This window comes from Protopterus annectens, chromosome 9.part0 (genome assembly GCF_019279795.1).
Source record: "Protopterus annectens isolate FY-2018-M chromosome 9.part0, PAN1.0, whole genome shotgun sequence".
NCBI classification, from domain to species: Eukaryota; Metazoa; Chordata; order Ceratodontiformes; family Protopteridae; genus Protopterus; species Protopterus annectens.
Window position 1 is genome coordinate 1,784,148,067 of NC_056743.1, and position 13,180 is coordinate 1,784,161,246.

General features: G+C 38.7%; 1 long non-coding RNA gene across 1 annotated transcript; it reads right to left on the reverse strand.

Annotated features, from left to right (window-relative positions):
* Nucleotides 1–1,276: 1,276 nt before the first annotated feature.
* Nucleotides 1,277–1,529, reverse strand: LOC122810990. The gene is made up of 2 exons (XR_006366182.1): nt 1,482–1,529; nt 1,277–1,427 (listed from the first exon to the last, which is right to left on the reverse strand). It is a non-coding gene; the product is annotated as an uncharacterized LOC122810990 (long non-coding RNA).
* Between the last annotated feature and the right edge of the window lie 11,651 nt (nt 1,530–13,180).

The window sequence follows — 13,180 nt, forward strand, 5'->3', positions numbered from 1 at the left end:
GGTAGGAGACAGAAATCTAAATTGCTTTCTAGTTTTCCTTTTCTATAGCCAGAGAAACTAAACAAATATCATCACTAAGTGTTTTTTCTACTGACGGGACTTTATTTCTAAATTCACTTTTTCTAATGATCAGAATTTTCCTGCAACATTTCTATAACCTGTTCAGAAAAATCTGAATGTCTTCAAATTTGTATATCTTTGCATATACTTGCAGTATTGCATTTTTTGCCAAGATGTACACTGTATAGATCTTTTCTGTAATGTATACTGTATTGTTCTTTTTTGCAGACTTGTGTCACATTCTGTGTTGTGCTTTATCTTACTGTCAGGACTGGAAAGGATAAATTTGAGCAGACAACCTATCAAGTTAAAAATATATTAAATAAATAATACTTTGTAAAAGATATGTTTATTCTTCCATTTGCAACATTGTCTGCTGTTGTGAAAAGAAATGTTAAAACAGAAATCTCAGAACACTGTCAGTCTCAGCAATATCTGTACTATCACAAGATGCATTAAAAATATGCAGAGTAGTAGAAAGTAAGATGGGAGATGAGCAGTTCAGATTCAGATCAGGATGAAGCACAATCCACCCAATGTTTTCAGTGAGACAGATATTTGAGAAGAAAATATAGAGATGAGAAAATAGTCAGACTGGGCATTCCTAGACTTAAAGAAAGCAAAGACAAGGTTTCAAGAAGGTTGATTTGAGCACTCCCGAGACAGTCTGAAGTCTCAAAAAACATGGTTGAATTAGTGGAGGCTATGTACAAGGACCCAATGACACAAGTATAAACAGTGTTCAGACTCACTTAGGCATCCCAGTGGACGTGGGCATGCATCAGGGTTCATCTTTGGGCCCAATGTTGTTCATATTGATGATGGACTACATTAGCAAATACGTTGGGGGGGTCAACAAACTTGCTGAATGCAGATGATGTAGCATTACAGGGAGACTTTGAAAAAGAACTTCAGCAAATGATAGGGGAATGCTTTGCAAAGCTAAAGGTTCACAGGAGGAAACTGAGAACAGATAAGACAGTTGTAATGGCAGCAAATGCACAAAATCAGAAGAAGCTGAGAAGTGAGATAGAAGGGAAAACAGTGAAAAAGGTTACCAGCTTCAAGTATGTGGGAGGGCTAAATGAGGAGGTAGGAAGTTTGAATAAGAAGGTCAAAGCAAGAATCAGAGGGGCTGCATCCAAGGGTGCACTTGCACCCCCCTGGAATCGGCTACGGCTAGATAATTAAAAAAAAAAAGTTTTTTTTTTTTTACGCACATTCTCCTTTAAGAAGGAGTCCAAATAGTCCAGTCGCAGGTGTGCTGACATCATCGTTGTCAGTTTAAGGTTTGTGAGCGGGAACTCACACAGGCGGGACCTAGCAAGCGGCAGCACTTTCAGAAAGAGAGAAGATGGGAGCGGGACCTGACGACTGGAAGATGGGAGCGGGACCTGATGACCGGAAGATGGGAGCGGGACCTGACGACCGGAAGAGAGAAGATGGGAGCGGGACCTGACACTTAGGTGTATGAAACGGAAGATGGGAGCGGGACCGGACACTTAGCAGAAACGAATGGAAGGAAGATGGGGCACTGTCAGAGGTGTGTGTGTGTGTGTGTGTGTGTGTGTGTGTGTGTGTGTGTGTGTGTGTGTGTGTGTGTGTGTGTGTGTGTGTGTGTGTGTGTGTGTGTGTGTAAAATGCCCCAGGTGTACATGGTGGTGGGTAGTGAATAAGGCTTGAACCCTGTACCTTGGGCCCAAGTGGCAAGAGCCTGAATTCCCTACCCACCACCATTTGTGAAAATGTTGCAGGATTTTCCCTCATACTTTTTCTGTTCCTCATAAAATCTGTGGTTTCTGCATTTGTGTCCTTGTTGCCTGACAGCTACATGTTCTCTGGTTTTATTCTTGGCTGTCTGGAGTGTTTCTCCCTGGGCCTCTGCTAAAACTTAGCTTTTTTTTTTTTTTTTTCCAAAGTCAGACTTTCCTGGTTAACAAAAGTTAAAAAATGGACACTTGTCAGACTTCATATTCTTCAGAAAGTGTATGTTAACAAAAGCTTTTATTCTAGCAATTTTCTAAGTGTACAAGATGGATATTTGAAATGTATCCCTGTGTTTGGGACTGTATTCCCCATTATTGGCTTCGTCCAGGTTTTGTGCTAGGGTTGAGAGTTATGGTAAGAACTGAATTCACTGAATATGTTTGAGGGCTGTATTCACTCAGTATTGGCTTTGTTCAGGTATTTATTGGCTTCATCCAGGTTTTTGCTAATGTTGAGAGCTATGGTAAGAACTGATTTCACTGAATATGTTTGGGGCTATATTCTCCCATTACTGGCTTTGTCCGGGTGTTATTTGCTAAGAGGTTGAGAGCTATGGTGAGAACTGAATTCACTGAATGTTTGGTGGTTGTAGTAGTCACCCATTATTGGCTTTGTTCAGGTCTTTTGTGCTAAGAGGCTGACAGCTGTGCTATGGTGAGAACTGAATTCACTAAATGGTAGCTATTTAAGTTTCAGTCTTCCTCTTTCACAAAACAGTTTATTTGGCGTAGTGGTATGTTGCTCTGACTGTTTTGCACGGGTCCCTGGGTTCAAGACGTGGCAGTGAAATGTATGGTGGTAACGCAGCATTTTATTCTAGCAACTTTCAAACATTATACAAGCAATGTTTAAAATGTGTCCCTAGTTTTTGGCCTTTTGTCCCCCCCCCAATAAATTTTGGCTTTTCCAGATTTCTTGTGCTGAAAAGTTCAGAGATACAGCTGGGTGTCGGAGTAGATTTTACAAGGAGATGAGAGCTGCAGGGGAGCAAAAGTTTAGTGCTGCTTGTGTTTAGTCTGCTTGCATTGTTAATAGCACAACAGATAGTGTACTTGCTTTAGATGCTGAAGGCTGTGGGTTCTACTCCCACAGTAGGTAAATGCATTGCTGATGCTGTATTGTGTTGTAAAGGGGTGGATGCTGCAGTCTTTTGGCAAAGATACGTAGTAACTATGAACCTGTTAACAGTTTGCTATCCATTCCCTGTTGCGGTATTACTATCTTTTCATTTTTTTATTGCATGCAACAAAAGCAATTTATTCTTCAAGAGTAACAGGCACTTTATTTGTAGATTAAACAATGACATATAAAGTGTTTGCTAGCAGCAACCTCTTTATTAGTTACAAATTTTTCAATGTGGAGTTTACTACTTCAGAGATTGTGTATATTTTTACTGATACTGGTGGACTTGAGTAGACTTTTATGATGGAAATGTTCTGAATTGGGCAGTTTTGTCATTAGTGGATGCTTTTTGTTTCATTGTTTACTGGAAAAATGTTCAAAACAATAAATTTAAAATGCCCTCTAACAACTGTACTGTATTGTACAAGGAATATAATGTAATACAGTCAGGAAGGTGTATCGAAGAGCATGTGTATGTTATGTTCGAGGGGCCTATGATTTTGTAGACAGCCCAGAGTTAATATTTGCCATTGGCAAAATGCACTTTCTCTGAAAGTGGGTTTCAGTGCTGTTTCAATGCATGCGAGTTTCAAGAGCAGAGAAGTTTTAATGTTGGTCTATTTTCATTGTGAGACTGCATTGCTTTAACAGATATGTATTAGGGTTTGTGCTGTAAAATGCAAAATAAAACTTTCAAATGAAATCCTAAATCATCGCAGAAGTGAAGCAGTATGCACATTAGTGTTTATGATAAATGGGACATTGGAATGGCTGCAGGGGGGAGGCTCCATTTGACCATGATTTTGTGAGGGGGTAGCAAGCTCAGACAGCCCGGTTGAACTATACCTCTCAGTTGTCCATATCTTTGCAGAATGAATAGATATTTGCTGCTTATTTTGGTTTGTTCTCAGATTTGTGATTTTCTAGCAAATCATTTAGGAATGAAGCCATTAAATGACAGACATTGAGTTTCAGATGTCATAACCTTCAGAAAAATGCATGCTAATGCAAGACTGTCTTTACGTTTATACAAGAGCAATTTTAGTAGTGTTTGTATGTTCCCCAATATATTTGGCCTTGTTCAGATTTCCTGCATTAAGAGGTTGAGAGGTGCGTGCAAATCACTTTGTAGATTAGGAATATCCAAACATCTCAATTGTCCCCAATTCTGGCTCAAAATGTTGCTCTCCCTAATAATCCCTCCTCCAAAATGGCAATTTTGGAAGAAAATGTGGAGGGTTTACAATTATATATAACTGTAATGATCACTTATAGATTACCTTTATTTCAGAAATGCATGTGGATGCTCTTATTTTGTTAGCTGCTTCAAGTTAACTGTTAATATTAAAAGGTGTCCCTTTTTGACAGGTATTTTTGCATCACATTTTGGTCCGTTTTCATAAAATTGTGTTTTCTGGCAAATTAGTGGCAAGTCATTAAAGATTGAAGTTAGAAAATAATGGCAGACATTTGAGTTTCAGATTTCATACCCTTCAGAAAACTTGTACTAATGCAAGATCTACCTGTTCTATTTAAGTTATAAGAGCAATATTTAAAAATTGGCCTTATTTTTGGGCTTGTCACACTTCTAGTTCTATGTATGGCTTTGTCCAGATTTCTTGCTCTGAAGTTGAGAGGTATGAGTGTCAGAGCCATCACTGTCAGCCAGAGACATTTCAAATTGTGACATACTTATTGCCAGAGACATTTCAAATTGTGACATACTTATTGCACCCCACTCTCCCCATTGTAGTGGCTCTGGATGTGTCTATGGAAGGCAAGGAGCAGTTATGCAGTGTAAATGTGCAGAGTATTCCCCCATCCAAAGTAGATCACAAATAAGACCGTGGCTTTTCATCTGTCCTTGATTTTGCAAAATGTTCTGGTTTTCTATCAGATTTTTGTACTGTTGATTTATGCTTCTTATTCTGGAACTGTATGCTGTCACAGTGCCCTGTTGCTCTGTTTAAGTAGCCATGGTTTAATGAACATCAGGTAAGCTTGTCGGAGATTGTAAGATGCAAGTAAGCTTTAGTAAGCTTGTCGGATATTGTAAGATGCAAGTAAGCTTTAGTAAGTATATTGTTAAAGAATTACCAGCATTGAAAGCCTTTTCGTTGTTGCCATGCAGAGAATATTTACATGACTAGATAATGTATAAGCCTTGGGTATTGAAATGCATATGACAGTTTTATTTATTTTATTTGCAGTTGGTTTGCCAGGATAGTCCATTGGGCCAAATGAACCCGTTTTCAATGGAGTCCTGGGAGAAAAGCTCCAAAACTAAGTAGGTTATTAATAGATATACAAATTATACAATTACACAGAAGTTAATCATACAAGAAATAACAATTTGAAAATAATACAACTAGAGCGAGTACAATCTAGTTATGAAATTAATAGGTAATACAGACTAAAGGGAAATTTAGCACAAAAGCACTGAGAAATAACATATTTGGAAGCATTTCATGACAATATTGAGGAATAATAACATATTAGGAAGCAATGCACAAAAGTACTGAGAAGCAATAACGTATTAGGGAAGCAATACTTGGGAAGTGTGGCCTAGTATATTCTTTCTGATTATTCTAGGAATAATAATATGTATGAGTTAGGGTGGGTAATTAGGAAAGTTGCAGGAGGAAACAGAGGAAGAAAGAAGATGGAGTTTGCAAGTGTTATGTGGTGTGGGAGCAAGAGCATTCCCACTGGGATACTAGATGTGAGTGAAGAGATCTTTTAAATATAAAATGGTTGGGGGTGGGGCGAATGGAAGGTGGTAGGGAGTTCCAAAGGCATGCAAGGAGAATATTTTTGCCTGGGGGACTAGTTGGTTTATATACTTCTAATAGATTTTGATTGTTGGATCTTGATACTCTTGCAGGAAGGTGCATTTTAAAGGCTGATGAAAGGGAGGGACAAAGGGAGGGGTTGAAAATGAGCTTATGTGCAAGATTTAGTTGAGTATATGTGAGATAACTGGGTAGCTCTAGCCATTTTAGTTTTTGGAGAGAGGAACAGTGGTGGGTGGAGGACTTGTGGTTGGTAGCGAACTTGGCAATTTTGTTGTAGCAAGAGGAAAGTTGGGTTGGAGGTCTGTAGATTAGTTAGGAGTGGAGCTCCATAGAGAAGGGAGAGGATAAGAAATGAGGTAGAGGGTGATTTTGGTAGCAGGTGTAAGGTAATGATTTTGTCGGTAAAGCATACCGGGTTTTCTTGATATTTAACTGTAGGTGGGAGTTGAATTTGAGCTGGTATCAATTTGGACCCCAAGTAACTTGGTCTCTGACACCAGTTCCAGGAGTAGATTATTTTGTCTAGAGATGTGGAATGTGTTTATATTGAAAGAAGTTGCCTTAGAGGGGATGAATAACGTTAATTTGGTTTTAGAGGCATTGAGTGCTAGGTGATTCCTTTTCATCCATTGCTCAGTTGTTGTAAAAGCATCTTGAGTCAGTTTTAGGAGTGAGGGGATAGAGGTGGCAGCGCAGATAATAGCAGAATCATCGGCATATTGGATGATGTCTGAGAATGGGATAGAGTTGCGGAAATCATTTATAAATATGTTTAAGAGAAGGGGACTCCTTATAGAGCCCTGGGGTACCCCAGTAGGAGTATTTAGAAATGAGGAGGTGGCCTTTTTCCATTTGACTGCTTGAGATCTGTTAGATAAGTAGCTGGAGAACCAGTTCAAGGAGGAGGGAGATGGGTAAAGTTTAGTTAGTAGCAGGCTGTGAGAGTGTGTCAAAGGCCTTAGAGAGGTAGAGTAGTAGGGTAGAAACAATTTGGCCAGAGTCGCGGGCTTTATTTACAGTTTCAAGGAAGGAGAGGAGGGCGGTCATAATGCTATGATGTGGTCTGACTCCATGTGTAGGAGTTAGTAGGTGATTATCTAAGATGTGGAAGGAGTTGTAGTTGGATACACTTTTCTAGGAGTTTAGAGATGGGGGACAGAATAGCGATGGGAAATTAGTAACATTGTTGTTGTTGCCACCTTTTATGTAGAGGTATGATAAAGGCCCTTTTCCAGACTTGGGGTACTATACATTCTTGGATAGAGCAGTTGATTAAAATGCTAATAGGATTGCTTCAGCAGCTTTGCCAAGAAAGTAAGAAGGGATGTTATCAGGAGCATTGGTGCATGGCTTCAGTTTCATAAGGAATTTCTTTATAGTAGAAGTTGGGTATAGGTTGAGATGAGAAAAAGGAGTGTGAAGAGGGAGAATTAGGGGCAGATGAAGCTGATGAAGTAGTAGGAGGAGTGGAGGGATGGGAGTTAGTAGATGGGAATGAGGAAGTAGTAGCAGTGTAGTGGTGTTAGAGAAAGATGGCGTTAATTTGGAAATGGATTCAATGAAAAGAGTTAAATTGGGTAGCCAAGTCTTGGTCAGGAGCGTTTGGGTCTGGGGTAGGGGTATCTGGTTTGCTGGGGTTAAGTAGAGTAGAGATACCTTTCCAAAATTTCTGAGGGTTTGATTTTATTATTTTGAAGTGTGGAAAAGTAGTTTTGTCGGTCTAAGATTATGAGCTTTTTACCTTATTTAAGTATTTTATATTCATTGTAATAAAAGGACAGGATTACAGTATTTTCAGAAGCTCATTACATTTTATTGCAGACCAGTGTCTTATAGCAGTGTCTGTGTGTTAGTACACTTGTAGTTGGGTCAGGGTGGCTTTAATGGTATATGGTAAATAAGCATTGCTACCTTATTTAAAAGCCAAGCCCTGCAACAACTAGCTCCACACTGAAGTCAAAACACAATAGCTCTGGTGGGTAAATGTACTCTGTAGTAATCAAAAAGGCAAATGTTTAAAATAACTACAGCTTATGTGCAAACACAATAGGTAGTGATGAAACAATGCTCTGCTAAAAATGCTTTAATGCTCCACAATGCTGAGCTGCAGATCAGTTATCACTGGCTACCAGGATTTCACCCACTTCAGCTCAAGCACGGTGCCGTTCAGTGCAACCTTCCCAGAACTAATTTGTCTGACCAGAATTATTTGGTGTGTGTATTAGAGGGAGGTAGCATACCCCTCAGCTGTCCAGATTTTTGCCCCATATTCCTCCTAAAAGGATTGAAGTTGCTAAATGAGACATTTCAGTTTTAGATGTCATGTCATTTAGAAAAATGCATACCAACACAAATCCTGTTACTCTTGCAATTTTCTAAGTTTCTGAGAGCCATATTTATAATCTGTCCCTATTTATTTTAGGCTTTGTCCAGATTTCTTGCACTAAGGTTGAGGCCTTGAGGGTATGGTATGTTTGTGAGAAAGTGAAATGCCCAAGTTAGAGTTAACAGGTGGAATTTTCAAGTGCATTTTCAAGGAACTGTGAGTTTTAAGGAAGCTAAGTTCACTGCTGCTCATGCCAAGTCTATTTACAATGTGCAACTGTTTTGTTTAGCAAATGGTATCTCTATTGTGGTATAACGTTTTAAAGCTGTTAGTAGCACCACACTTGCATCTTAATGTAAAGGCTTGAGGTTCTATTCCTACAGCATATACATTTGTATGTTGCAGTCCTCAGGATGCCCTCCTTTGGATGAGATGCCTAATAACTATGAACCTTTTTTTCAGCTTGTCATCCATTTTCTATTGCAATATACCAGCTTACCATTTTTTTTAATTTAACATAGGCAATTTATTCTTTGACGGCAACAGGCACTGAATTTGTAAATGAAACACTGAAATATACAGCAACAACATCTTCATTAGTTTCAGATATCTTTAATGTGGAATTATTCAGATTACTTTTACTTCAGCAGAGTCACTCAAACAAGTGCTGCTGTATAATACAAGGGATATAATTCAATTATATATTATAATTAATACAATCAGGTAAATCTAATAACTTTTGCATGGCCCTAATGGTGTGCAAGGAGCCTATTGCTTGAAAACAGTTCAAAGGTAAATAACCTGCCACTGGCCAGATGCATTTTCTTTGAATGTGGGTTTCAATGCTGTTTCATTGAATGTGAGTTTCAAAAGTAGAGAAGCTTTAATGCCAAGTCTGTTTTCATTGTAAGACTATTGCTTTGTTTAGGTTTAGTAAATGTCTCAGTGTTTGGGCTATAATGTTTGAAATAAAAGTTGTAAATTAAATCCAACTGCCTGTAATCATTGTAGAACTAAAGCATAAAACAGTATGCACACAGATTTGAACAGTGTCTACAGTAAATGGGGAGAAATAGCCAAGTAATGGGACACTGGAATGGCTGTGTGGGCGGGGCTTGGGTGGGTGGACTTGGGCGGGGCTGTGTTGGCAGGGGGCGGGGTGAGCTATGTGGGTGGGGCTCTGGGTTTGCACCCCCCTGCAAAAAATCCTGCGGGCTCCCTTGGTTGCATCTAAATGGCAGGGTGTCAGGGTTAGTTTATCACAAAAGAATCACAACCTGAAAAGCAAGGTGTACAAAACAGTGGTGCAACCAGTACTACTGTATGGTATAGAAACCTGGGGAGTGAAGACTGACAAGTTGAGGAAGTTACAGGTGATGGAGATGAAGTGCCTGAAAAAGGTGATAGGATGCCCACTGTGGGCCGGATGAAGAAATCAGGGCATCAGAGCAGAAGCCCAAGAAGTTGCAATTGCAGTGAAGGTCAAAAAGAACAGATTATGGTAGTGTGGGTACATGTGCAGGAAAGCAGAAGCCAATCTGGTGAAGATTAGCAACAGACAGGAAGAAGGCAAGAGGAAATGAAAGTATCCAGCAAAGGGACTAATGGAGTGTGTGAGGGAGATGACTTGTGACAGTCAGGAATAATTGTCAAAGGAAGTAGAAGAGTAGCACTAAATCAAGAGAGATGATGACAGCTGACGCAACACCCCAATCTCATGTAGAAAATGGGGAAAGGGATTGATGATGATGATGATGGTTAAAAAGTTACAGCATTCAGACTGTACATAGTGCAAAGTGACCAATAATCATTCAACAGAGTGAAACTGCTATACATATTTATTATATACATTTTCTTGAAATATTTTGATTGTTTTGTAAAAAAGCACGTGGCATACATGTTCATTTATAGTACAAGATTTTGGTATCATCAGAAATAATCTGACAAGTCCTTTCATATTTATTAATAATATTCCTGTAGAGAAAGGAGTTTAGAATGTATGTAGCATATATGTAAGAGAGGGTGCTAACCTAAAGGGATGTATGTCATGTGATCATCAGTATTCCGTATCTTTCTAGAAAAGTTGTTGCTGTAAATGCACCTGACATCTCTGCTACTTCATTGTGGTTAATTCTGACTAAGCTTTATAAGAAGGTATATATACATAAATATATATATATATATATATATATATATATATATATATATATATATATATATATATATATATACCAGCCAACAGATACATGGTCTGTCAGTTAATGGCCCTGGATGAAATTAACTTCTACCTACTCAGAATCTTCTCTCATATCTTCTTAAGCTGGAGCACCAACACTTTGGCTTCCAGCCTGGTAAATCAACTGGGTCAGTAAAAACCTAGTAGCTGTGGGTTTGCTCTACCATCAGGGGCAGCATGTCAGTAAATTAAACAGTCCTTCAGGGAATGCCAATTCTATGAAGCAAACTCACTGAATGACACTTTTGATGTTAACAGGGTTTACTCTTTTCTACATTGTTGTATGACGGTGAAGTTCACGAGTACACGCACACCACACACACACACACACACACACACACACTATATATATATATATATATATTTATATAACTTTTTCATATATGTACAGACATCCGCGGTGGTGCAGCGGTAGAGTTGTTGCCTCACAGCAAGAGGTTCTCCCGTTCGATTCTCAGCTGGAGTGCGGGGTGTGCCTTCTGCGTGGAGTCTGCATGTCCTCCCCGCGGTTAGGTGGGTGTTCGAAAGATATGCGTGAATAGGTGTGCCTTTGATGAAGGTTGGACTTCGAGCTGGCACCTCAGCATCCGTGAAAATCTACTGCTAATCATTAGTAGACCGGAGTTCCGCTGTGGCGACCCCTAACCGAGAAAAGCCGAAAGACAAACAACAACAACATGTATATATAAATATACATGGAGTGACCTGAATTAATCTAAAATTCAAAATGTCAACATTCAAAGCATCAACCACATAGGGTTGAAAATGTGAATGTTGACATATGATATTAAAAAGCAACCTAAGTGCATGCAATATTTCAAAACAAAAAAGCAACAAAAAAGATTGTTTTTTGTAGGGGGTAAGTTCCTCCTCCCTAATTATATATTCTAACTCAGAGACATCACAAAATCAGGGAAAGGGCAAATTCCCCACCCTGAAAATTGTGTGGCCTCTACTCCAAATGTGTTCAGCCAAACAGATATTGACTAAAGATACATTCAGCAAGTACCAGGACACCTACATATATATATATATATATATATATATATATATATATATATATATATATATATATATATATATATATATGTGTATGATTAATTTGACTTAAATCTCATTTTGTCTAAAAAAAACACAATACTTCATTTTACCAAAAGCTAATTTGATCTAACCCACAAAACACTGAATCTAATTTCATTGAACATGTCATACAAGAATATATTTCCAAAATATCTTTTTTGCAGGGTGGGGCAAGCCCCCTGCATACACCCCCCCCACCTCCTAACTTAAACATACTAACTCCATAGTTCCAGAAACATGGAGCAAAGAGAATACTCCTCACACATTGAATCACTGTTGGTGCATGTATACAAACCTCTAGATACAGAGGGATTATGTAACACTAAGCTTTAAAAGGGAACTAGTAATGACTACCACTAATTTTCATTATAATTCCTATCCCCCACACCAAACCTGCCCATGCATAATGGCTGTTCGGGTAATTTTATACAAGCTAACTTATTTTCGGTCAAATGTGATTCAGTCATTTCTGTTTTAGACCAAATGAGATTTAGACCAAATGAACAACTGCTTTTGTTTTTAGATGAAATGGACTTTCAGACAAATGAGCCATAACCATATATGTGTATGTGTGAGACCATTTGGCAGTAGGGTGCTCCGCTGCAAAAATGAATGTCTTTCAGTGTTCACTGAAGGTGAATTTCCAGTGAATTGGAACCCAATAAAAGTTACATCAACCTATGGACAAATAGTTGCAATACTTTCATAGTTCTCTGTATGGATCAACACTCAGGTCATCTGTCCCTGCACTTTAACATATTTTACAGAGCCAAAAACCCACTTCAGTGTTTCTAGAAAGAAAAGGGAATCAAAGAAAAAAATTGCTAACTGAGCAAACCATGCATAGTTCCTTTTAAGGGCAACTTGGGAGCATCAGCTGGTTAAATGACTTGGTCACACACAGTAGTTAAATGGAGGCTGTGGGACTCAATCCAAAACTGCTACAAAGTTGAGGTCTAATGGCACATAGTTTTAAACTTCTGTGCCAAACGGTCAGGAGAGTTGATTTATCACTGATTTGTCTTTCAGAGTCTAATCCGGACATTATGATTAGAGGTGCTAATGTTTAGGTCAGGAAAATTTTGCATTTTCCTTCACCTGATGTTACTACAGCAAAAATGATATTCGTCGTGTACACCTGAAATATGGTCTACCTGTAATAGCCTCACATTTTAAGAAAAACCTGTCCTCACTTCAGTTACCTCAAACTGAATCTACATGTTCCTCATCCTGGACATCCGGCTACACCATCACTGATCTGTACTTGTCCAGGGCAAACAATTGATTTATCTCTTGGGTCGCTACTGTTTAAAGATTAAAGATGGAATCCTTCTACTATCTCAGTTGTAGACTTTTCCTGTCAAAGTCTATCTACAATTGCTCCTTCCACCCAGCGCCCCAACTTTGCTAACAACATCTTACAATAAAGTTCACTGCAGTGACCATAGCTTTTCTATACCAGTGCCCACATTCTAAAAATTACAACTGGCAACTTCAAAAAAATAGTTTAAATCCTATTCAGATTTTCATCCTAACTTAGAAAAAAATCTATTTTTGATAGAGTAAAGAGTAAATGTTCCAGTCATATTGGCATCAGCAGATTATTTTAATATCTCTTACCCTCAGTCTCAGGATCTGAGTGTCAGGTTTAATTTATAGAGAGTAAATAGCTTTATTTTAATGTCTCACTCATGCTCCATAAATACATTGATTTTCTTGCCCCCCCCTCTCCCTCTCTCTCTCTCTCCTGTTCTCTCTCTCTCTCTCTCTCTCTCTCTCTCTCTCTCTCTCTCT